This window comes from Cupressus sempervirens, chromosome 7 (assembly GCF_028749045.1).
Source record: "Cupressus sempervirens isolate cs-2001-9-10 chromosome 7, ASM2874904v1, whole genome shotgun sequence".
NCBI lineage: Eukaryota > Viridiplantae > Streptophyta > Pinopsida > Cupressales > Cupressaceae > Cupressus > Cupressus sempervirens.
The window spans coordinates 760,549,060-760,576,289 of NC_143124.1; the positions used below are offsets into that span (position 1 = coordinate 760,549,060).

General features: G+C 35.3%; 1 long non-coding RNA gene across 5 annotated transcripts; it reads left to right on the forward strand.

The window, feature by feature from the left end:
• The first annotated feature begins 892 nt into the window (after nucleotides 1-892).
• On the forward strand, nucleotides 893-27,206 carry LOC149549507 (uncharacterized). 5 transcript variants are annotated; one of them, XR_016354107.1, is made up of 5 exons: nucleotides 893-1,109; nucleotides 6,116-6,190; nucleotides 6,279-6,350; nucleotides 26,856-26,915; nucleotides 27,038-27,206. It is a non-coding gene; the product is annotated as an uncharacterized LOC149549507 (long non-coding RNA). The 5 variants fall into 5 exon arrangements; XR_016354106.1 differs by having other exon boundaries at nucleotides 27,049-27,206; XR_016354105.1 differs by having other exon boundaries at nucleotides 6,295-6,350.
• Nucleotides 27,207-27,230: the final 24 nt, after the last annotated feature.

A 27,230-nucleotide genomic window follows, 5' to 3' on the forward strand; every position in this document is an offset into this window, starting at 1 on the left:
TGTTCTTGCAGTGGAGTTGCTCGGCTACAAAGAGATAAGAGATGGTTGAAAGTAGGCATAATTGGTTATTATTCAAATGAGGGTTTCAGCAGGTGGAACAAATGTCATACAGCAAATAGTTACAACCAATCATGTTGGAGTGGTGTGGGGTTTTTATTATTTGTTTGTCTATATCAGTGTGACACTATTTTATTGTATCTTTGGTTCATGCTTGCATAACTTATTTTCTCTAGAGAAGCCATATTTGAGTTGCTTGTGGAACTATAATATATATAATCCATAAGTTTCATCATTAGAGAGGGTGTGCTCATCAGAAACATCCAATCTTTATATTAAAAGAATAGATTTTGGTTATGTTATTATTATCTATTATCAAGTGAATCTTGCATCTTTTGTGGAACCAATTTTTAAAGTGCAATATATTTAATTGGTGGTCACAATGACTAGGTGAGTCGAAGGTTGGTGATAAACAAAATTATTCAGGTCATTTTTTATTTACGTGGAAGAAGTTATTAGAATGGCTGCTTGAATTAATTCAATCTGTCAGTATGATACGTGTAACAGAATTTATTCCTGTGCACATAAACTTAATTTTAGGGTTAGTGCAGTAAGAAAGGCAACAGAAACAGTGGATGAAGATCAGGCACAGACTTTGAGCTTATACTTCTATGCTTGGATGCATAATGCCTTCAAAATGATTGAAAAGGAAAGCTTTGCTATGAATTATCTAATATCAGACTACAAACTTCTTTGACTTGACTAAGAAGTAGTCTGAAGATGCAGACTGCAGGATGGAATTATATATGCATTGATTAATGCTCTTTTTTTTAGATGCTAGCTATCTTAGATGCTGCTTTTTATTATTTACTGTGTAGTTAAAACATGCTTCAGATCTTCTAGATAATAGAGGGCACGCTAGACTGGCTTATTATTGGGTTAACATTCTCCGAGGACAAGTGAAAAAGGCAACATTTCTAAATGCATTCCACTTTTAAATGAGTTCTTAACTTTCAGAACTTATGACAACTAAATGAAGACAAGTGACAGAGAATGGTGCTGCAACTCAGATGGATTGCAGAGCAGCATAGACAAGTTTCAGAATTGGCCAAGTAAGTGCTTATGATAACCTTTTAATTCAAAACTATTTCATTGAATATAAATTCTGGTTTTGTGAAATTGTGTTCAGAACTCTTTAATGCAGAAATAGTACTATCTATAATAAAAACAATACTATCTATTATACAAATAGGACTTTACACAGCACTTAAATTAATTTTTGCAAATTTTCTTGTATACAATGAAAGTTCTCTGAACTGCTCCCATTTGGCGAGGTTGAATGTTCTCTGTGTTTGAGATAGCTGGTAATATCAATTAAAAACCTGATCAACATAGTTGTATATAGGCTTTTACACTTCATATTTTTGAGTTACAAACTTGTTATGTCTCCATGATGTTTTGTTTGTTGTCTTTGGTTACATAGTTTTTCTCAGGTTGTCAAGGTTCATTTTTTTAATTCTTCTTAGAAGAGGTCAGTTAAATGTTATTCTGTTTCTAAACCATTATTCGAAACCTTTTATTTTGCAAGCCACCATTTTTTTTGCAAACCTAGCTGCAGAACAAATAGGTTTGGAAAATCAATTCATTCTTGGCCTTCCCTAGTAGTAGAAGTCTACTAGTTTTGCTTTAAAAATATATGTGATTGCAACAGATTTATCAATAATACAGATTTTTAATAAATATTATATGTTTTCTGTTTAGCATTATTAAGCCCAAGATCCACTGGAATCGTATATATGCTCTATTATGTGGCTGGTCAAGTTTATGATAGGTCATCAAGATGAAATGTTTCATTGGGGTCTTAGCTGTGCAAGACTGGGAATTATTAAGATAAATTCAGTTAAATTATATTGCCATAGGGGGTTGGAGATGGACATCAGAAAGGTCAAGTAATTTGAAGATGGACTGTTTTAACCAATGACGTGATACTGGGAATTGAACAATCTTTGTTGATATTGGAAATTGGATGACAACCTGCAGAAGAGTTAGTAACTAACGAAGAAATAAGTAATTTAAATGGCCATGCATGTTCAAGACAGTTTGGGGGAGTAAATAGGAATTAAAAAAGAAGTCCTCAATTGCTAACAGGGGTTGTAGAAAGGACCCAATTAAGGATGCTCTCTTGGAAAACAGAATTAAAGACTATTTTACATAGATGATGAGCAAGGCATAAGATTATCTCAAGTGACCAATATGTGTTGGGGTAGATTTTTGGAGATATTTGTGTGTGGTAATTGGGCATTGCAAATCTTAAAGATGATTATATGGTATATGTTGAGAGAGGTGTGGCTTGCAAATCTAGATGTTGAAATACTTTTTTGTGGTGCAAGGGATAGAATGCTGTTTTAAATGGTTCTCAAAATTATTGTCTAAAAGGATTAGCTTGAATCATAATTGGTGGAAAAGATGCCAACATGTTTTGAAATTATTGTACAAAGGTTTAGATAAGGTGGAAATGGTGATTCCCTAAACATAATTGAAAAATACTAGTAAGGAAAAGACATTACAACTGGTTTATTTGTAATGGTCAAGGATTTGTTTCTTTAATGTAGAGAATGATGTATCATGTTTGTATGTTTTGAATTTTAATTTGGGTGGTAGTTGACCCTCAATGATGGTTGGGAGAAAAATTGTTGAAAAGTGATGAGGTGCGTTAGCATCAATTGACATCGAAAATTTGTTAGGAGAGAATTTTGAGGATTATAAAGTGCTTAGTAGATCTTGCAAGGGTAGATGTTTCATGTACCTATTGCCACTTTTTCTTAATTACAGTACTAAGAGTGGGTACTTGAAACATGTTGAAATGGGTTGGAAAAAGAGAGTCAACAATCTAGTAGTTGGAAATTTATTTTAGGGCTCAAATGTTTTAAAATGTTTATATAGTGAGTGACCCGCGACTTGTTGTGTACGTTTTAAATGATGTGATCATGTTTTTGCCACTTTCATGATCTATTTCAACTTGTAGCTTTTGTGAACATACTTCTATGCATTAGAGTTGGACCATCCGATCAAGTGATTAATGATGTTTTAGATTGTTGAGACTTGGCTAGAGTTGAAGGTTATTGCTAGTGTTGAAGGTCCTTTTTATGCTTTGTTGAGATGTGCACAAACTGGGAGATCCAGGTGATTTGAGTAAATTGTTGCTAAAGATTATCGTTGAAAACATTATCAAACTCCCAACCAATACAAAGAAGAAGAAAAACCATGATTAATCATCCAATAATTACAAGAAGCAACTATTATTCAATGGTATTCTGTGTTTGATTGATGGATTATAGCTTGAATCAAGAAACTAAGTAATTCGATGGTATATACTTTCTCTAAGATGATTTGGAGTTATTGGACATATATAGGGCAGACAAGGCTTTGGTATGGGGGATTAGAGGGGCCTTAATTTGTGGATGTCGGCAGACATGGGGATTGTATATACTATACATATGGTACTTAAAATGCTAGTTATGAAAATATGTATTGCAATATAAGAGATAAAGATGTAAAAGAGTAAATACTTGAACATTGCATTGAATTGGAGCATCAAACATTGAACATAAATAGTCGAATTGTCAAATAGTTTCGATTGGGTCGCCCCCCCCATCCTAGACGAAGGTGGCGTACTCTAGTGCCCTCGCTAGGGATAGGGAGACTGAGTCCCCTTCTCTGAGACATGGGGCAAAAATGTGGGGGGACACGTCTTTATATTACTATGGCTATATAATTTTGAGATTTTCAACAAGTCATTGTCTTTGTGAGGGAGATTAAAAATCCACTTGTGCTTTGCTCATGTTGTAAAAGTTAGCTCTGTTTGGTGTCTAAAATCGAGTTCTATTAAAGGGTTGACTTGCTTTTTGTTCAAGTCGTACAAGATAAGTTAAAAATTTCATTAAAATTTCAAAATTCAAGTTTGTTAGTTATCTAAAAGGCTTGATATCAAAGCCCATATATATTTGGATGTTTTTGGAAATGCCAATCTTGCAACTCTCAAATGTGATTTTTAGGCTATAGATGTCATTTTTTAGCCTTTCAAATTATTGAAACAAGCATTGATCAACCAAAGTTGGTAATGGTGTCATGGAGCTTGTAGAGATCTTCAATTTAAAATGCGATCTTAGTTGTGTCCTTGAGTCAAAAGTTAGGCCATCAGTTTTTTAGATCTTCAATTTGAAAATTGATCTTAGTCGTGTTCTCGGGTTAAAAGCTAGGCTTGTGGAAATTAGTTTACCATTCAAGAATGTATGAAAATAAATGATGCATGTGAGAGCTGTGAGTTGCAGTTGTTGATGGAATTAGACAAAATGGCCTTTGGAAGTTAGTTCCAATTGCAAGAAAGCAAGAACATAAATAATGTACAAAAGAGTTATCAAGTGGAAATGGTCCAAGGGTATTCATCAACATATAACATGCCATTATTGAACGGAGTAGATTTGGCTGCTTCTCCCAAAAGATGCATTGTCCAAGAATTGCTCTCATCCCAGTTAAGCCTAGTTAAGGATCTCATAGGAGGTGGTTAGACCATTTCACGTATCTTGAGGGGATATTTTGGATGCTTACCAACAATCTCCCCCTTAGTCTTACTTGAGGGAATTGGAAATTTTGATTCCACTCTGATATCTTTTGAAGGGAGTTAAGATGGGTGTTTATCCCAAAAGATGCATACCTTTAGGAAGTAGGTACACCATTCCAATTGAGGATCTTACAGGAGGTTGTTAGACCATGTCACGAATTGTGAGCAGTTATGTTGGACACTCCCCAACAATTATAACTATAATACATTGTGTCTTTTGAGGGGCTGGATATGACAATTGGAGTGCTAAAGTTGGGAAGATGATAGTGACATGTTACAACAGGTTCTTTTAGGACTTCTCTTGGGATTTGGGCTTTCGGTATTTGATTCCAGGATACGTGTGCTACTTTTAGGTAGTATTAGCTCATGGATTTGTAATTCTTCTTTAGTGGTTTCATTTTCTCTATATTTATGTATTATGTTGCTTGTATAACTCTAGATTGAAATGTTGAAGAGGTCCCTTGTTAGGGCATCTTTCTTGGATTGTTGGATCGTAATTGATATTGTGCCTGATTTTCTTTCAAACAGTTTCCCCAAGGTCTATCATTTTGTTATGGCAAGTGACTATACTGTGCCGTTTCTTTCGTAAAATTATATTTAGATTTTGTTGCTCTCTCCCCCCTCATAGATTAGTATAGGAAGCATTTCTGCACATTATCTTCATTTCAGTGTTCACCATGGCACTGGTACCTCTTAGCCCCTATTATGTTTTTGATTATACTAGCTTTGAAGGTGTATTTTGCTCCACATCATTTCAATGTCTCTATCTATGTTATTTCTTTTAGTTCAGAAAGCTTCCAAGTTAAATGTTGATTTGATATTAATGTAATTTTGTTCATATCATAAATATGTTATAAACTCATTTCTAGTATTGTTTACAGTATGTAGGGAATTATACAATTATCAGAAATGCTATAAAAATGTTTAAATTCTTCGTCATATGAAATCTTAATTTTGAGCTGTTTACTGTTTGCAATTGCTTTTTGACTTGCTTCCCATTGAGGAGAGTCATTTGGCTTTATCTTGCAGGATCGTGATCGTTGCAGGTTCCTCATTGATTAGAGTCATAGCCAATTGAAAATGGGTTTAATGTAGTATCAGATTTGTAATTGCTGTTGTGTTTTGCAACAGTGGTTGTTAATCTTTTTGGGTTTTGTTTTTGGTGTTAGGTCTCTTTGTGGATTTTATTTAGTAGTATTTTCTATAGAGGACTTGTAGGAAATATGAATTTGATCGAACATCTAATTGATGTGGGGCTTTACTGTTTGCGTTTGCCTTGTTTAGATTTGTAACTGCTGTTGTGATAGGCTTTTTGTCAACATTAATTTGTTTATCTTTCGGGGTTTTCTTTTTGGTGTTAGGTCTCTGTGGATTTTATTTAGTAGTATTTTCTGTGGAAATATGAGTTTGATTGAACATCTAATTGGTGTGGGGCTTTACTGTTTGCAATTGCCTCGTTGAATGCTATTGCTAATTGACGATCTTGTCATCTATCAGGTAGTGTTTGCTTAAATACCTGGTTAAACTGGATCTTTGACAATGTTGAAGCTATTATGTGGTGCCACTGCATTGGTAATCTTCTTACTCAAGACTATTTACTGTTTGTATTTGCCTCTTTTTATGATTTAAAAAAAATTTATACTCATTTAATACATCACAGGTCATGGTTGCTCCAGTTTCGGGCTCCAAAGTGATATTTGACTATGTTGGAACTACGTCGAGCCATTGGGTGGTAAACTTCTTGTTTGTGTGTTTAAATTGTTAGTTGATATGAAAGGAGGGTAGCATAATTGTTAAATTTTTCAAATTTTCACAGGTAGCCTAGTACTAGGTTGTAAATCATGGTATATTGGTAATAGAACAGAAAATAGCTTCTAATGGTCGGCATGAATTTTTATTCAAATATTGGAAAATGTGGTTTCATTAAATTAAAAGAATTCTTGAAAGCCTTGTATTAATAGCTACCACAATTGTTAAATTCTTTCAAATTTTCACAGGTAGCCTAGTACTAGTTGTAAATCATGGTATTTTGGTAAATTTGAGGTTTTAATAGAACAGAAATTAGCTTAATATTGGAAAATGTGGTTTCATTAAATTAAAAGAATTCTTGAAAGCCTTGTACTAATAGCTAGTTAGGGACAAAACCAAACTTTCTCAGCTGCTGCAAAATTTCAAAAAATCACAAAATCACAAAATCAGCAAATTATAATCTTAGAAAATAATAATAAATAGGAATTGGAGTTTAAACACTTATGTTGGTTATCTCCATGGGCTTTTGGCAAATTTGTCATATAAAATAGGTTTCAAAACCCTCTTTGCTTTAACCTTGCAATTAGAGCTCTTGAAGTAACTTTTATTCACAAACATGCAATTTAAGTTTTGGGCGTTTTTAGTCTCTACAAGGTGAGGAAATTAGTGGCAAAGTGTGACAATTGATTGCAAGAGATTGTTGCCATCAGTTCGCTTGCAACAAAGATTCAAGACCCATGGTGGTTTTCGATGTTCGTTGTCATATTCTTTCCATCTTCAACCACATTTTACATATAACTTCATTTTGATGTCCTTGAGGAGCAAGCAATAGTGGTGGGCAACAATCAACACAAGGGCTTGAAAATGTTAAAAGTATTTGAGAACCAGAAATCTAAGAACACAAATAACAGATTGACACATTTATTTACCCTGGGAAAACCCTCCTACTTGAGGGAAAAAGCCAACCACACTCAAAAAGTAGATCCTTTTATTGAATGCTCGTAGTAATTACAAAGCTTCACAAGCTTATTTGATACCCAGCAAACCTAATGAACTTTGCTGATACCCAATACAAGAAGCATCAGCTCACAAAATGTATACATATAGTGTATTAGAGCAATGTCTGTTTCAGATACAATAGGAATGTCTGATACAGATATATTCCAAATGCTAATTTCCATAAGGGATGGCAGTTTAAAATTTAAATAAGGGAAAATTTAAAACATATAGGAATAAGTATTCAACATCTTCATCATATAAATATATTTTGTAACAGAAAATGAATCGAGAATTCATGTGTTTACGTACAATTGAGAGTTCATTGTTTTCAATGTGTTAATATGACTTTACAACAGAAGATTGCAAAGATACAATTGAAAACTGGCAACTTGAAGAAAATTTGAAAATCAATGACTGTTAGATATGCTATTGCTCTACCTCGTACTTATCGACATTTAGATCAAGTCTGAATTCGAGTCTTGTTCTTAAAATAAAATATCAAAATTAATAGTATTTATGTCATCCTCCACTTTGTCATGTATGCAATGTGGCATGTTCACAAACACTCAACAAGAAATTGTTTGAAGAGGTTTTTGGTAAATCATTCCTTCCACAATGCTTTGTCATGCTGATATCAAATTTCAAATAGTTATATAGCACATAGATGAAAAGCACTGAGATATATTGCCTAAATGGCGATATTCTATGAGTTACACATGCAAATGAATAAAATGCTGAATAGATCGCTTACACATTTTTTTTATAAAAATGCAACATTTTTTTTTTGAAAATCCTGCGAGAAAAAGCACGTTTTGCCAGTCAAAATTGTTGGTGACTAAGTCATCACAAAAGACAACAAAATTAAGGTATTGTTTGAGTTTCCATTGTTTCTCAACTTTCTGATGGAGTGGCAATGCTTTATTTTTTTCCATTGTTAGAGAAAATGCTGCAGGTCTAAGAAAAATAGATGCTGCAGGTTTGAGAAAAATAGATGCAGCCGGTCTGGATCATGATTCTGTTTTGTGTTTATATTGATCGAATCTTCTTTCATCTTATCATTCAATCCAGTGCTTAGTGATTATCGTTAGAGGAAATGCTGCAGGTCTGAGAAGTTTGGTCTAAGAAAAATAAATGCTGCAGGTCAAAGAAAAATAAATACTGCAGGCATTACAGGCTTTGGATTTAGATTGATCACCACCTTGATAGAGAGGACTGGACGTGCTGTTTATGCACATTGATTGAGGTGGAAATGGAGAACCACTTCATTTTCTAGTGCCCCATATACTATGAGATTAAAGGGAGATTCTACTGTTTGTCTAGAGAGTGCCGGTCCCTCACCACTTTTTCTAGTTACACAGCTCAGTGGTACCTCATGCTTTACCTCTGGGAGGTGTCACAGGTCTGCGATAACACTCTGCACCTCCTTTTCTCGCATCACTGAGCTTATTACGACCTTCTTCTCACCTTTGCCTACTGTTCGGCTTCTGAGTACCCCAACCATTTTTCACTCCAGGTCTGTCAGACCCCACAGTGGGTACACTCGACAACATCACTCCTCTAGCTGTTCTTAGAGACAGGCTAGGGCACTTGGCTGCCCTAGTCTATACCCTCTGTCGTTGGACTTCTTTCCACTGAGGAAGGACCCCTAGTCCTTGCCTCTTTGGTCTTCTTCTCTTCTGCTTTCTTTCATGTTTATAGTTTACTCTTTTCCTGACACTTTTTGATGCTCTTGTCATTTGTTGTCCTGTTGGTTGTAAGCTTTTAGTCCCGTAGACCCTTTTGTGGTCTCCTATTGGACATTAATTTATTAATCTTATCTAGAGTAGCTTGTTGAATTTTGATAAATCCCACTCACTACAATTTAACATTTTTGATGGTCCTAGAAGTAGATTATTGTTACATAGGTTTTTGAAGAGCACAATTGTTCAATATGTGCTAGAGTTCTTGTGAAGACCTTGGGTCGTTGCAAACAAAGATGCTTCTTTTTTATAAGTGAGAAGATATAGACAATTTTTCTAAATTTTTTTGATAATTTTCTCAGAGATTTTTGTAGTGTAGAAAAATTTTCAAGGGCTTTTAATAATGCTTCTTTTTTTATAAGTGAGGAGATATAGACAATTTTTCTTAGATTTTTCATAGAGCAAAGATGGAGACAATTTTTTTGGAGATTTTTGTATAGGAGAGAGGTTTTCAAGGGCTTTTCATAGGGACATTTTTTCAAGGTTTTCTTCCTTGGCTATGAACAATTTATGTTTTTAATAACTGTACATTCTTAAACAAGTCTCAACATATTCTAATTATTCAACAAGGAAAACTATCAAATCTTTTAACCATGACACTAGGTATGTCAACCACAAAACTGCCTTTTCTATTAGGAAAAACCCAAGTGTTAATAAATAATATTTCTAAAGTAAATTTGTGACCAACTACAAATGGTTCTGGCATGTAAACCCAGGGGTTTATGTGTAGAACGGGGTAATGAAGTTTGGGAGTCACACATTCTTGACTAAAAATGGGTTCCCATAAGCTTATCCTAATGTAGAAATAGTTGTACATTCATGCCTTGGAGTTTTGGCTTTGGGTGGCAAAAGTTAATGGGGTTAAAGGGTCACTCATAAAGGAAAGGCCAATCTTCGTAAATGCATAGTAGTATAATGGAGTCAATTTTGTAGGCAGATTTACAAGTTGAAACATCCAAAATTTAAGACCCTCTCAAAAATAGCTAGAAATAGTGATAATACTACTTTAACAATCTCATGCTCCAAATGGTCAATTAGAATAATATGAGAATGAAAGATAGAAGAAGGAGGTCTTCTCAATTTAGGAGGCTAAATAGAGCAAACTAGAACCACCATATCTAATTCTGGCAAGAAGAAAATGGACTAATAATACTATGATTGCATAGGCATATATAGTCCTACCCCTCCGCTTTTATGGTCCTATGAGTTATATGTGAATTAATTGGTGTTGTCGAAAGAGTAGGTAGAATATATAGAAACAGAGCAACTTATGGAATCTCGACTATAAGAAATCATATAAGTTCATAAGAATGTGGAAGAAGAAAACAAGATGCTTAGAGGAAGTCATAAAATTATAGAATACTATGGAAAGGAGGACAAGAGCTTCTTGCTATAATACAAGAGTTATACAGAAGTAGATAAACAGAGGAGAGTTCAAAGTCATTAGAGATTAGTATCACAAAACAAATGGAAGAAATCCAATCTATAATGGAGAACATTAGATGAAAGAAAACAATTTCTAGGGATTAAATAGAGGTAATGAAATTTTGGGCCCTAATTGGGAGTTATCCTTTTTTAAATGAGCAAAAATTAATCATGGAGAAACAAACCAAGAAACAAAATTAAGAGAAGACAACCAAGATAAGGATGTAAATTTCATAATTAGAGGATTGAAGGATTTCGGGGAGAGAGAAAGAGGCTGGCATCTTAGCAAGAGTTTTTGTTAGGGATTAGTTGAAGTGGACAAGCATTATTCAACAGTGAAATAGGATTGGATGGAAGATGAAGAACAACAGATTTAGGCATGCAATTTTATTTAAAAAAGGAATTGACATTGACAAAATGAGAAGAGTTGAGGAAAGAATAACAAAGGTCAAATTAGTCAAAGACTTCCACACAATGAATTGGGATTTGCGGTACGGTGAGCGTACTTTCATATGGTAAAATGAATTGTAAAGGTTTCTTGTGGAGAAGAGGACAAGGATTGGAGCCCATAGCAGAAGGGAAAGACATCATTATTTGTACAGAAACATGTGAACACGAGGGTTGAAAAGTCTCAGAATTTAAAGGTTAGAATAAAATCTCAGTATTGAATAAAGGGTAAGAAATAGATAGAAGACATGGGGTGATTGCAATTTTAATTTGATAAAGAGGATCCAAAGAAGCACACTTTATAATTTGAAATTAGCTGATAGCAATGTTGCAATTGGGCTGGCTGTTTGTTACATTGCCCTAAAAAAGTTAGTTCTAAAAAAAAAAGTCTATAACAATGAACATCCTTATGCAACATTAAAAAAGACATCCAACTTTAGTGCTTTGGGAGAGAGAGTTTTGGTAGGTAGCTTTAAATGCAAGAGCCAAAAATAATCAGGTTATTCAGGTGGAGAACAAGGAGAGAGATGTGAGTCCACTTTGGTTAGAAGACAATGTTTTTGTAGCCTAAATGTTTTGCTTATACGTAATGGTATGACAAGTTGGCTGTGTTCTAGATGTATTAGTAGTAAAACCTACAATGGACAAAGTGTTGTGGACTACGTTCCGTGTTCTCAAGATTCTACTTTTGGATTGTTGGATTTAAATATTGGACTCTTGTCTTTTTGAGCTGAAATATTTGCACATGCCAATTTTTTTGAAATTTGGAAACCTCCAACTATAATTCAAAAAACATGGATGATGGTCTCTTGCATAAGAAAATTCTTTCTCCAGGAAAAATCATCATGGATCAAGAAAATCAAGTGTCATTTGTGGCTGCTTTGTATCATCATCTTCAAATAGCAAAAGATGATTCTAACATTCTGCTGCAGCCCACTTCTCCCATTAATGCAAAGAATTTTGGCTCAAGAAAGGTGTCAACAACACTTTCCCTTCTGACTATACTTACACCACCCTAGGGTACGGCGGAATGAGGCGACAAGTCTTTGGGACAAGGGGACAGAGGGGCCTTAATTTGGGGACCATAGCGGACGGTGGCGGTTGTATATACTATACATATGGTACTTAAAATGCTAGCTATGAAAAGACGTAGTGCAATATAAGATATAAAGATGTAGAAGAGTGAATACCTGAACATTGCATTGAATTGGAACATCAAACATTGAACATAAATGGTCAAATCAACAAATAGTTAACACCATGACGTCTCCCCATACTAGGTGGAGGTGCTCTAATCTGGTGGCGTCGATAGAATCTGGGGAACAGAGTCCCAAAGTCTGTGATGTGTCCTTGTTCTCGGTGCATGGGGCAAAAAGAGGGGGCACACGTCCCCGTGTTACTATGTTGCTAACCCATTGTATGCAGCAAAAAGAACAATCAAAGAGATTGAATCAAACAAGAAGAGACAAATAATATATGAGAAGTTGATAAAATATAAAAAGGAAATCTATGTCATTTTAATAAGAGAAGAGCTAATGTGTTTGGGCAAACATGATGCTAAGGGAATCTGGAGAGAACTTCCACAAAGGAGAAAACAAGCAAAAAACTTTATCACAAATAATTAATGGTGTGATTATGTGAAACTATTCTGGTGGAAGATATTAATTAATGTATAAAGAACCTAGGAAAAAGAACAATCAAAGAGAATGAATCAAATAAGAAGAGACAAATAATATACGAGAAGCTGATAAAATCTAAAAAGGACATCTATGTCATTTCGATAAGGGAATTTGGAGAGAACTTCTACAAAAGAGAAAACAATCATAAAATATTATCACAAATAATCAATGGCGCGATTATGCGAAACTTCTATTGAGTTGAAACAAGACAAAATGAGTTCGCCTAGAATTAACACTTCTTCCAAACTCTTTTCGGTGGAAGATATTAACCAATGTATAAAGAACCTAGCAAGTACTAAACTGAAAGATATTAATGGGTTGCAAGATGAATAATTGAAGTGAGGAATGCAATTACTTGCTCCTCATATCCAAAAAAAATTCAATTATGTCGATCAATGCGGTTTTCCAACATAATGGACTACTAGCATGGTTAGACCACTCCACAAAAGTGGCGATCTTAATAATCTTTTTAACTACCACACAAATTGTGGTCATGTTGATGGGCTACTAGCATGGTTACACCACTCCACAAAAGTGGTGATCTTAATAATCTTTTTAACTACCACACGATTGTGGTCAAGTTGCTTCTTGCTAAATTATTTGGGAGCATGATGGAGCTTGAAGTCAATAGTTAGGCAAAGAAAGCGAAAGGGCAGCCTAGGTGTTAGTTTGTGGTGAAGAATTAACACTTCTTCCAAACTCTTTCCAGTGGAAGATATTAACCAATGTATAAAGAACCTAGCAAGTATGAAAGTGAAAGATATTAATGGGTTGCAAGATGAATAATTGAAGTGAGGAATGCAAATACTTGCTCCTCATATCCAAAAAAAATTCAATTATGTCGATACAATTTTCCAACATAATGGACTACTAGCATGGTTATACCACTCCACAAAAGTGGCGATCTTAATAATCTTTTTAACTACCACACGATTGTGGTCAAGTTGCTTTTTGTAGCCTAGGTGCTAGTTTGGGGTGACTGATCAAGGAAGTATTGTACATATTTCATGTATTCTTTGGGGTTCAAGGCATCGTCCCAATTTTTTTTTTGGGCTACTATTTGCTAATTGGCTATTATTTATTTGCCAATTTATTTCCGACATGTTGTAACTAATTATAACCCTAAAGTGGCAAAAATATTTGTATAAAAGGGCTTAGGGCTAGGGATTGTTTCATAAGGCATGATGCGAAAATTGGTTCTTGTGGCGATATTGAGCTGTAAGGGATTATGGATTGTAATCATGTTGTAATCACTAGATCGTAAAAATATTGGACTTGCTGTTTGGTGGACGTAGTCCAAGAATTGGGTGAACCTCGTTAAATCTTGGTGTGTTATGTTATTTTCTGTGTGATCTATTATTTTCTGTTATTGTTTTTATTTGCATGCAATTGTTATTTCTATCTGAGGTTTAATCCTAACATTAGGTTTGGAACAAAACACTCGACCTTCGATAATTGCATCATTCTTAGACACCTTATTGATAAACTTTGGGTGAGTAGCCTTTCTAACCACAAATGGAAAACAATTGAAAGAATACAAAAACATATTAGCACTACTAATTAGCCTTGAAGTTAAATCAACAGTTCCATATGAGTTTCTCTTGGATGAAGTCTAATTAGCCTTGAAATTAAATCAATAGTTCCATACGAGTTCCTCTTGGATGAAGTGTAGGTATGTTCCCATTGGAAGCTTTAATTGTTATCCGTTTGTTATAAGCTATTTGAACAAAGTCGTAAATATGGATAAACAACATTGTCCCAAGTTAGTGGTTGATGAGAGATTAGTTTGTAGAAGGAAGACATGGATGATGTAGAACAAGAATGGTTGAATAAATGAAACATTGACATGAAAATGTCCCAACAACAATTAATAGATAAAAAGACTTGTGTGGAAAAAATTTACTGCTGCCATGCAAACAAAGCAAATGGGGAGAAAAAATCCACCATATGAAAGAGTTCAATCTTACTCCGAGTAATGAGAATAAAGACTACTTACGAGTGGCAATCAAAGGTAAATTGAGACATGGATCTCATCATCTGTGGTCCGAGATAGGTAGATGGACAGTTCCCAAGAAGGTTTGCAAAGAAAGGGAAGGTGTTTTCTATGTTTAAGGTTGTGTTGAAACAAAATGACACTTTTTTTTTCGAATGTGTTCCCTATCGAGATCTTCGTGAGTAGTAAGAAAACAACTTGAAGAAGGGCGGTCTACATCAACTTTTAAATATTCATTACAGAATAGTTGACATCGATGAGAACATGAAAATGACAGGTTTTTTGATTTGTTTTCCCTTATGGTCTTGTGTACGTAAATAAAATTCTTTAGCAATTTACATTTGCTGAAGACTAGTATGTCATCTGTAAATGGGATTGTACATTTATTGCATGCTTGAAAATCATGTTCACAAAGGATTTAAAGATAATTGGGGCAGTTGTTAATCTAGAAGGCAGAAACTTTCTACTGATGTAGATTCTTGCATTGATCTTCTTCTCTGAATCTGCCTTAGTTTTTTTTCCATATAATTTTTTTTGGGGATTGGGTGGTATGCAATTTTCTAAAGGTTATGCTTAACTACAAACCAGTGTCCACTTTTCTTTTTCATAGTGTTTATGCACATACATGGCTTCACAACTGAATTTTGATTTTGATTCTTTAATTGACTTTCCTTAAATATTATAGCTATATCTTTATAATGTGCCACTGGGCCAAGTTTTGGGCTCTGACTCTTCATCTTCTTTGATCTGTATTTGCATGAACATACCGTGTCTTTGTAGTAGCCAAGCATGGCTTCTATTTTTTCCAAGATCCTTCTAATCATCTGTTTGAATCAATTCTGGCTTTTTGTCACCTGCACAATACTCAAGGACATTGTCCACAATTCTTGGCCTCTGTGCTTTTCCTCAATATTTTAGCTTTGTCTTTTTCACATCCTTTAGGCTCGTTTAACTAAGGTTAAAATAGTGAGCTCTGTGTTTCTTCATCTTCCTTGAATTGTATCTGCTACGGTTTGACACATTCGGAACAATATAAGAATAAACATTTATATGCAGAAACAAAAGAAGAATACAAAATGAACATAGATAACACCACAGATTTAATGTGGTTCACCCCAAAACTTGGGCTACATCCACCTACACAACCTTCAACCTTTCTATTATCCATCAAAAACGTACCCCAACAGTACAATGCATTATGCATCTCAGTCGCCTATAACAATGTTTTAGGGCAACTTCTAAAATTGACCATTTAGGATTTTTACAATGTTGGTTTTCTTTTCTCGAAAAAGCAGTCGCCACAACATCAAAACTCACTACATGATCGGTCACCACAATATCAACAATCTCCCACTTGGAGACTTATCAAGCTCCGCACCAAACAATCTCCCACTCAATATTAGTTGTCCTCTTTTGGCCACTGATCTATTTAGAAGCACACTTGATAATTTTCTGGTTGACGTGATTCAAGGGATCTTCATTTTAGTGAGTTGCATGGGAGATTTGCTAGGAGGTTGGTGCCTCTGTCCCCTCTAGGTGAAGGTACTGTTCAGCATAGACTGATGGATTTGTGATATGTGCTTAACCGCCTCCTGTGGATCCTTATCTCTGGCTATTGTGATGTTTATTGATAGCTCCAGCTTTTGGTGTAATGACAACTATGATTCTTACAAGTGGTATTAGAGTGCTGAGTTATGGGTTCAAATCCCTCGGGTCATGCTGAGGGGGGAATTATTGGGAGGTTGGTGCCTCCATCCCCTCTAGGTGAAGGTACTGTTCAACATAGACCAATGGATTTGTGACATGTGCTTATCTGCCTCTTGTGGATCCTTCTCTCTGGCTGTTGTGATGTTCATTGACAACTCGAGCTTTCGGTGTAATGACAACAATGATTCCAACAAGATCCATCACTGTTTGGTTGCTTGATTGGTTGTATTACAACTTGGCCACTAGGCCATATACATGAATGCTTGGAAACCTAAATTTGTTCTTAAGTTGTATTGATTTTGCATCATAAGTGATTCAGTAATGCCTTCTTAGGTTATTTTGGTCTGTGATCTTGTCACAATTGTTTGTTTTATAGTTGTATGATTTGAAGTTAAAAACTCCATTGTGCCTTTGGCTTTGTATTGGGAAATGATCACCTTGCCATCAAAAGCTTGTATTTGTGGAGGTTCTCAGATTTAGATGGAAAGAAGTTCCATTTAGCTAATGTCGACTCTGCACCTGAATCTAATGCAGGGATCTCATATCACTTAATGCCTATAGGGTGATCATGATAATATATATCGAGTTAGATGTCATTACTAAAGTAGAGGTCATTAGATTTACCAAATGGATTCTTGACGACTTAGTGTGATCTCATATCGTACTACATCTAGCAATTTGTGTAGTTCATGAGCCATTGAGGGTTTAGGTTCTTTGTCCGTGACTTCTTCTTTGGCAAGCTTGTTATATTGCTTGGAAGCTTCTTAAATGATTGCTGGTACCTTTCTCATTTGTTGCTGCTGTAATTAAGTCTCCTTAAAACTTAAACTTAATTGCATAATTTAATTCTCAAGAGAATGCTAGATTCCTATATTTTTTTTTTTTGATAATGTATGTAAGAAATGAAACAAGAAAATAATAGAATCTCCTTCCATTCTTTCAGAAATTTCTACACAACATTTTGGAAAGGTCTTAATTGGTCTTAGGGAAGTTCAAATGGCCTAGAAATGCACCCCAATCCATAGTACACCCGTGGGTAGAATCAAATTTTAGCCTACTCTACCCCCGAAGTCACTTTTTACCCTCCAAAAATCCAAGTGTTGACTTACGAAATTGGGTGATAGGGTAATCTTGTTGGCTCTCTAAACAAGAAATCTCACACAGGATCCCTATATGGTTACTCAAGGGTCACTCTGCTACCTACCCAATACATGTGGCATGCCACACCACAATACACGTGTCAATTGACACCACTTTCAACATGGATATACACAATTACATTGAACAATTTACACATTTCATTCCAATAAAATTTTACAAAGAAAATTACAATTACATTAGGTTATGTCCCTCATTAGGGTTGAGCTTGGCTTCACAAGGGATTTCACAACATATCACCTAGCAAAGGTTCTCCATAGAGTCCATGGTTATACTACTTACTCATGAAAAATATTAGTAGTCCTATGTGAGGTATGCATAAAATCAATGTACATGGTAACATAAGCATCATACTCATAAATTCTAATATCCATAATAAAATATCAATATGTAAATTCTTATCTGCAATATCTAGAAATAAATCACATAACTTAACATTACATATTTTTCATTCAATACCATAGATCAAGATCATTTCTTCTTATCCCTACAATAGAGTCAATCCATATATACACCAATGTGGGAAAATCACATGTAAATACAAATGTCCAGTTCTTGTCATTAATTATCATGACATATGAATTGTAAGCCAAATACTTAAGTATGCTAGAACATGAGTAATTAACATCATACGGCAATCATAGTGTAAATAATCAAAATACAACTGTGGATGTATCAAAATAATATCATCATGACATATAGATCATAAGCCAAAATATATAAAAGCATGTCCTAAGTAACATCACATTAAATCATCACATAATCTAAATATTCAAAATATCAATGTCCATGGAATCTCAAAGTATCAAAATAATGCATCACTAACATAATCCTAGTAAAAATGTCAGAAGTGCTAGGATGGGTTGGGTGGGATGTCACACAACTATTTTTCTTCTGAACTTATATGGAGTCTTGCCCACAACTTTCTAACACTCTTTTTCTTTCTTTATAGTCATTTCTGTTGCCCTGCTTTGCGTTGTGGGGTCTTGAAATCCAATCCCAGATCCTCTGCAATTTGAGTTCTTAGTTGTTGGATTAGGCTTATGAAATGGAAATTTCTCAGCTGCTGCTTCTATTGTGGGTTGTTTACATTCCTCATGTTTCTTATCACAACAGACTGATCCGATGGTCTGTTGTCTTGAGCTCTTCTTTCTCTGTTACTTGGAGTTCATCTACTACTTAACATCGCTGCTGGGAAACTTTGCTGCATATGCTTCTGTCTTTGAACTTGCTGATGTGTAAATTTCTCATTAGGCTTTTATAATGTATGCTCTTCTCTGATTCAAAGATTGAGTTTCAACTGCAGTGCATTGCAATGGGTCTCCTATGAATACCGGATCAAATTTAATGTTGTAATGTCTTTATTGGGGATATTACTATATTTTGACTTAAATCACAAAATTAATCAGAAAAAGAAATAGAGAATGTTTAAGACTACAAGTTTATTGTTTGAAATGCCTTCTATGGGAGAAAACCTTGTGTATGTCCTGCACACAGTATTAGGAAACCTTGTGTATGTCCTGCACACAGTATTAGTAAGTGGGAATTTACATTAAGGCATAGGCTATATACTATTATCTATTATGCTAATAATTATCAAACACTCTGGTATCTGTAAACACTGTTCAGATTGAAATTGAATAGTAGTCTCAATAGGAATTTGTTGAAATGTTTATAAAGTGCCGACATAAGGTTGGTCATCTTGTACTGTGAAAGTATGGAAGGTGGGCCAACCTTCCATTCACCAGGTCATTTTGGAGGTGCTTCATGCTCTTTGATCAATCCCAGGAGCACTAATAAGCCTCCTAGCCCATGGGGCTTAGTCCCCAATCGCGGCATGCTTGATCTGACCTCAAGGTTAAGGACCTCAAGTTTAATGGCACACACAGCCTTTTAGACCACAAGCATATCATTTATCTTTGGGTACACAGCCTTTTAGACCACGAGCATATCATTTATCTTTGGGGTGGCAAACTTTATGGTATCTCAAGCCCAGGGGCTCACAAAGCCCCACGGTCTACAATCATAACATCCATCTTAGGTTGGTGTACTTGGGCCTCTTCATCAGGAAAGGTTGATCGTCCTACTTGCTTGCAATGTGTTTCTCTATATTCGAAAGAAAACATCATACAAATTCTCCATCGTATGTTTATATTAGAGAGAGTATTGGGAATATTCAATAATTATTGCAAGTATCTCTTCTGCATGAATGCAAGTGCATATTTCTATATTTCTACCTTTTGCTCAGCTTTACCATTTAAGTAGTACTACCACTATACTAGGTCAGTTCTGAGTTCCATTATATTTCTGCTAATTTCATTAATCAACCCATTTCTTAGTTTTTCATACATGTCTTCTACAAATGAGGCTTTATTCTTTTTATGGAAGAGATTTTCCTCGAACAATTTGTTGATAACTTGTTGTAATTGCTCTAAATTAAGTAGCCTTCCCTTGTTAGTTGACTCCTTTAGGAAAAGAATACTTACTTGGACGTTCCTAATGATTCTTTTTAATCAGTGTTACATGGGGACTTGCACCGGGTACTCACGTACCCAAGTACTACCATGCTGCTGCTAGTATGGGGACTTGGATTTCTATTTGACTTATGGCTTTTTTAATGTTACTATTGGGTATGTAATATGTTATTATATTGAATGTTCAGTGGTTCTAGTTCATGTTGCAATCTGGCTATGTTCAAGTATTTTGATCTGATATGTTCTGCTGAAACATCATTTCATAACAAGCATTTCAAGTTCTATATGTATATACTATACAACACTCCTCCTTGCCACCATCCCCCGCCATCCCGAAAATGAGGCTCATTTTCCCCCATCCTGCAAACTTGTTCCGTCGTCCCGCCGTCTCGATATACCCCAGTACTGGGGTAACATTGTTTTTGATTAAGTCTGCCTCAGTTTATGTAATTCATTTCATTGGTTTGGCTATTCCACAAGGTCAGCCTTAGAAACATCTGAATGTTTCTATCAAAGCATACAAAGTGTTAGGAATCACAGGAGCATGGCAGAGTTAAAAGTGTTTGGATGAGCTTATGTGGCAATCCTGAATTGAACTCTTCATCTGCTGAATCAGATTAACCAAACAAAGGTTAGCTTTAGGCAAATAGGTAATGTAATGGTAATGAACATCTTGAATTTCAACATTTGAATCATCTGAGATGTCAGACAAATCCGACTCTGCTTTTATAGATGAGTCGATGATTGTATCATCTACATGTCCATCATCAGGCTCCCCAGGCTAAAGGGCTCATTCTGAACCCTTAAGCCTCAACTGCTTAGTCAAATTATTTTGTCCTCGAGTTCTTCTTTTTGGACAACTTGGCTTCTATAATGTTGCACCATAGCTTGGTATTTGTGCTTCAATGAAGAGTGCTCCAGGCAGTATCTTTTGGGAGCTCTGCACTTACCCCGTTTAGAATATTTAGAGAATACTTCTTGCTGTGTATTTTATTCTTACGCTGCTTCCTGCAAATTGAACATGTAGAATATTGCATCCAAAATAAACGATCAGTGGCCTAGATGGCTTTTGTTACCAAATATCTACCATTCTTTTGAGATCATGCTTTCCACTGGCTTACCTGCAAATCAACTTGTTAGTGCTTACAATACTTTACACTTTTACAAAGCTTACGAAAATGAGATTTGCTGCAAAAAGTCCCCTGTTTGCGATCTGCTGACTAAATTCCAAGCCAGGAAAACTGTTCAGCATGGTTATGGGGAGACCCGTTTCCCTCCTAAAAGTCACGTCTCAGAGACTTTTCGTGTCTCCGGAGACCTCAAAAAAGGTTGGAGACTTCATGATGAAGTCTCCTTAAGTCTCCCCGTCTCCTAATCCAAAAAGTGAAGTTTCCCCGAAGTCTCTTGATAAAATATAAATGTAAAATATAATATTAAATAATTTTATATATTTTAACCTTCATTTAAATGTTTTTAATGCAAAAATTAAGACCACCGACAATTTAAATGATTAAATCGTTTAAAATATTTTATTTAATAAATTAATAACTTTAAAAACATTAGAAACACTTAAAAAAATTATTTTTCTTAATAACTTTAAAAACATTAGAAACACTTTTAAAAAAATACTTTTATTCTAAATTCCAATTGAACCAACAATAATTAGAAATATTTGAGAAATAATTAAAACCACTAAGAACAACCAAAAATATTTAAATTTTTAAATTAAAAATGTAGATATTTATGTTGTGATATTTCTATAGATATTTATGTTTACAAATATCCGATTGAACTTCCAAGATATTTATGTTTGTGAGAAAGTATTATTATATCTGCTACTATTTTAATTTTTAATGTGACATTACTATTATTATTTACTTTAGTCTTTTAGTCTTACAGTATTTACTATTTTCAAATTTTCTATCTACTTTTAGCATTAGACTCTTTAAACTATTAAAAAAATAAAAATAAAAAAATTGCTGTCTCCAAGTACCCTGGTCTCCTATTTGAAAAATTGCTGTACCGGTACCAGTACCAGTACCGGAGACCTTGAAGTCTCCACGTCTCCCGGTGACCTTGCTGTTCATAAATATATCTTTTGTAACTTAGGCTGCATGTTTGATGAATTATAATAATTTGCATAGGAATTTAAAGTATCTATCAATTGACATTAGAACATGACTTGCTGCAAGTTTGCCATGTCACCAATGAATTTATTCTTCATCAATGTCTCACCTAGTATCTTCAATATTTCTGCAACAATATGCCACATTTCATCCATGGAGTTCCACCATCTTGGCCAGCTTTCCTATAAATCCTCTGTTGACTGTAAATATGATCCCTTGAGGATTGTTTTGTGCTGAAATGGCTGTTAATCCAACTTGCCATTCCTCTATCGTTGTCTTCCTTATTTCTACTGAAGCTTTATCAAGATTGGTCAAGATATTTAGAAAGTGTGTTTGATGGTCAAACTTGTGTTGACCAACTGAACCCTTTTTCTGCCATTGCCTCTGCATATCCCGCAACAAGATCAGTCTTACTGATATTTGTTCTTGCCATGTGTATCGATTTGGGATACAGGACATTGCCAATTAATCTTGATTCTTCAGGGTGACTAGGATTAAAGGAACTTTCTTTCAAACTATCATCAATCTGTTCTTTATGCCCTTTGTCTTGGCTATAGATATTAGCTCTGCTATACAAGGGAAGAGTGAATATCTGACTATTTAAGCTGAAGTTGATTGTTAATTGGGGATCACTGTTGGAGATAGTACTAATACATTTCCTTTGATAGTAGTTTGACCTTTTTCTGAAATCCTAGAATCAAGTCACAAATTTCTTAACTTTTAGTCTTGACTTCTTGAACGTGGCAAAGTGTTTGTGTTCGTATCATGATTAATTTGTTTCACTCTGGACCGTGTGGGACACATTGAGTCCTACTGAGTAGATTCCTTGAATGGTCCATATTTTTATCTACAATTAAGGAATCTGAATCAAGGACACCAATCATATGACATTGTCTTGTCACACCTGGTATTGGCAAAACCAGCCCTGATATACGTTTGGCACTTGAAAAACTATTAATAGATGAAACTTTGGCAAACTTGCAAAATTGCAAATACTAAACACTAAATAACATTTGACCAAGCGGAAATATAAAAAATACATGACTATAATGAGTGGCGTGCTATCAAAATAAGTAGCAAATGTCAAAATGTAGTGAAGGGAGGCCTCTAATCAATCCCCAATTTCTCATCACTAGTGATCCGGATTCCCCTCCTCATGGTCAAGATTCACAACACTATCATCAAAAAGCTCTGCTTTTGAAGTCACAGCATCTTCATCAATCTGAGTTGGCTCCTCTGACTTTACATCCCATCATGCTGTTGGAGTGTTTATCTACACAAGAGTGCTGGCATGTTGCAGTCAATGAGACACAAAGTACTATTAAGCTTCTCTACTGTCCTAGAGTCTATTCTGTTCCTCTTAAGGAATGACTGAAGCTATAGGTAGACCAATTGCTCTCAACAGCTGAAGAATTAGAAACTTGAAATGATAATCACAAATTTGGTCCAGGATCAAGCTAGCATCAAAAGCACATAAAGAACCGTGCCATCACCTCAATATCTTGGATTGGTTCAACTCTACTAGGCTTAGTCTTGTACCACTTACAATTCAGTGCAAGGGTGAATTGATCCTCTCCCATATGGGATGCATGCTCATTATAGAAAGCTAATGTGGAGTCTTTTCACATAACACTTAGGATTTAATGCATAGGCAACAATGTGCAAGGTAGTGTTGACCCTCTTCCATTTGCGGGTTCTTCTTGCACAACCTGCTGAATGCTCTTTGTAGAAAGCTAATGTGGGCTCTTGTTGCAGAACTTACATCTGGTCAAACATAGGATCAATGCACGTATACAACTGTTTAAGGTTGGGTGCAGACCTATACTCGTATCTTATTGCTTGCAAAACTGGAGCAATGATGTAGACTATGTCTGTGGTATCACTGCAAAACACATCACTCTTCTTTGAATAGCTATGGCATGTGCACGGTTCCATTTTTCTAACATAACCATGACTTGTAATGAAGCTTGCAACTCGACCAATCTTTCCAATGGAATTAAATATGATGATGCACATCTGAGTTCAACAGCGTTCAAGAATTCCATAGAGAGGCTCTTAAAGAGTACACGTGAAGTGTGTTGTTGTAGATAAACATTTGTACATCTCTAGTCTCAGTAATCATTGCTTTGTTTATCTGCACTTATCTAGCATCACTAACCATTGCTCTGATGCATCCAATCCTCCATATGTTCCTGAGTGCATTGTTCATGCCATGCACACAGTATAGAGTCCACCATGTGTACAGGCAGCCTGCAGCTTTGCAAACATGTTTTGCAGCTATTTCTCTTCGGACCACATTTCGTGGCCCAACCTCCTTAGTAGCCTCCTTGAGAACTTGGAACTGAAAATCGGCAGTGTTGATGCCTTGTACAACCAAACTACCTTAAGTATGGGTTCTTTTGTTCAATGTTTACCATGATATTGTTAATGTCTCTCCACCAAACCATGACTATACTGCATCCCTTCTCCAGCCTATGGCAAAGAACTTGACAACATGGTCCTCTATCTCATCCTTCAGTTGGCCATTGAACAAATCGACTATGGGGTTACTTTGCAACTTTAGTTCCCCCTTATCTGCTCATGCACGAGCAACAATGCTAAAAAAAGTACTTGGCATCACTCCTACTATAGTTTGCAAATCATGACTAGAACTATGTGCGTGGCTGTGATCAACATGGAGTCCACCAGATTTGTATATAAGCTGCCTCGATGAGTTTCCTTGTAGCTCTGCTGCCTGTTGCATCTGTTATTATTTGTAACACATTTTGTGGTCCAACCTCCTCAATGTAAGAATTTGCCTTAGGGCAAAATCACCCAAGACCAAGAAGCACAATAACTAGCTCAAAATAGACCAACTCTGTATGATCAGAATAACAATATGATATTCAATTGATGTTATAGTACACTAGGAGTGCTTGTATATAAAGGCCTCTAGAATGTTTAGGAGTTAGCAATATGATAAGCCTCACAACTAAGCACATGTCCACCAGGAGTGGATTATCCTCCATTAAGCACAGGAGTTAGTGCGATGATGAGAGGATAAGCCTACAAAGGTGTGTTATGTAAAATTATGTCGTAGACCACATGTGCTTAATTAAGAGTGTGAACAACTGTGTTCTCAACATGACAACTCAGTTGATTATGCATATTCTAGTGTTGTAGACACCATGTGCTAAATTAGAGTTGCTTACTCCTGTGTTGTCGACAAGACAACTCATATGAGTATGCAAACTCTTAGGTTTCTAACCTAATAAATAATAAAATAATGCATTTATCCTATAAGTAAACTTAAGTAAAGTGTAAATAATAATTATTTACACTAACACTCAATAGCCTCCTTGAGGGGTTGGAATTGAAAATTAGCATCTTTGTGACGCCTCATACATCTGTTACCTTGAGAAAGTATTGTCCCTTCATATATTAACATTACCTTGAATGAGTGGACAATGGCTATTGCCCATCCATCCAACTATGATCATCTAGTCGAACAACACATATTGACATCCAGGAATAGCTTTTATCCAACACACACGAACATCTTGGAATAGTTTTTATCCAAGATTATGGTCCTCAATTTGGTTTCACTTGGTGGCACGTAGATGGTTCTTCCCTTTCTAGCATTGACTTAAATTAGTTTATAATCAGGAGATCGAGCTTCATGGAATGGGATGCCATTGGCATCATCTTTTCGTCCTTTGGTCTCACCTTGTGGCCCATAGATGGTCCTTCCCTTTGTGGCATTGACTTAATTTTTTCATAACGAGGAGATCAAGCTACATGGAATGGCTGCCATTGGCATCATCTTTCTTGTCTTTCAAGTGCACATCGAACAAACCAGGTATGGGGTTACTTTGCAATTTTTGTTTACCCGTACCCTCTTGTGCATGGGCTTTGACATTGGATGAACTTGGGTATCACTACTCTTATCTGCAAAGTATGATAAACTCTGTGGCTCTCTCTGCATATATCCTAATCTGTATGGAATAAGTTTTTGTTTTTTTAAATCTCTAATCTGGTATTATTTTCATAAATGTAACATTTAGTCTACGAGGGAACTCATCTTGTACAGGAATGAAACTGTGGTCATAAAAGAAAGCCAACTTTCATCTTCTAAGTTTGCTATAACTCACGAGTTTTATCTGTCATTTGTTTTCACAATAACAAAATCCAATCCGAGGGAAAACTCTCACAGGAAGCAAACTGTGGTATTAAATAAAATTACTTTTCAAACTGAATGCTCCCTATTTAAATATAGTTACCCGACACCAGTGGACTATGGTGGAGTTAAAAAAAGGAATGTGGGGGTAAGTTTATTTAAAAATTAACATTGAAGGGAATTATCACGTTTTTTTCCTCATTATTGAGATTCTCGAATAAAGGAGATATAAAGAATTGTGAGGCTATGAGTAGTTTGTCTATAGGGTTTAACCTCGGATGCAAAATGCTGCTAGTACAATATTCATAGTGGTAAATTTGAATGGCTTTTTTTGTCATGCAATGCTATCCATGTCTTTTTGCTACTCTAAACTTAGTTTATAATAGTATCGATCTATTGATTTGTGACAGGTATTAATCATTTTCATTGTTTTTATTATCATTTGTTCAGTTAAAAAAGAAAACAAACTGTCAGAAATTTAATTGTATATATTTTATATTATTAATGTTATTTTTTTGTGTAGATAGTAGAAGTTACACATTCTCTAAAAAATTTTCATCCTAAATTTCTATTTTGATTGAACAGGTGGAAAAACTTTGCTCTCTTTGAACACATGCATACGTTGATCTGTTTTGATGCAATTAGGTAATGATGTCACAAATCAAACGTATGTTATAAAGCGAGACATTTTCATCGAGTATATTGGTCTCTATTTTATATTTGTTTCTGTTTATTTATATGCCTCCGGACTCTGACTACAACATCAGTTTTCGTGTAGAGGTGTGAGCAAATTTCTGGAGAACAATCTGGCATCAGCTGAATATGGGGTCCTACCACTTTTAGATTCTAATCTTATTTTGAAGTTGTCACATTTTCCCATTGTTACTCTGAATTGGTTGATGCATTCTAAACGCTTTGATTGTTTGTGTTCGGATATGTCTTGTATCTTCTGCAATTGTT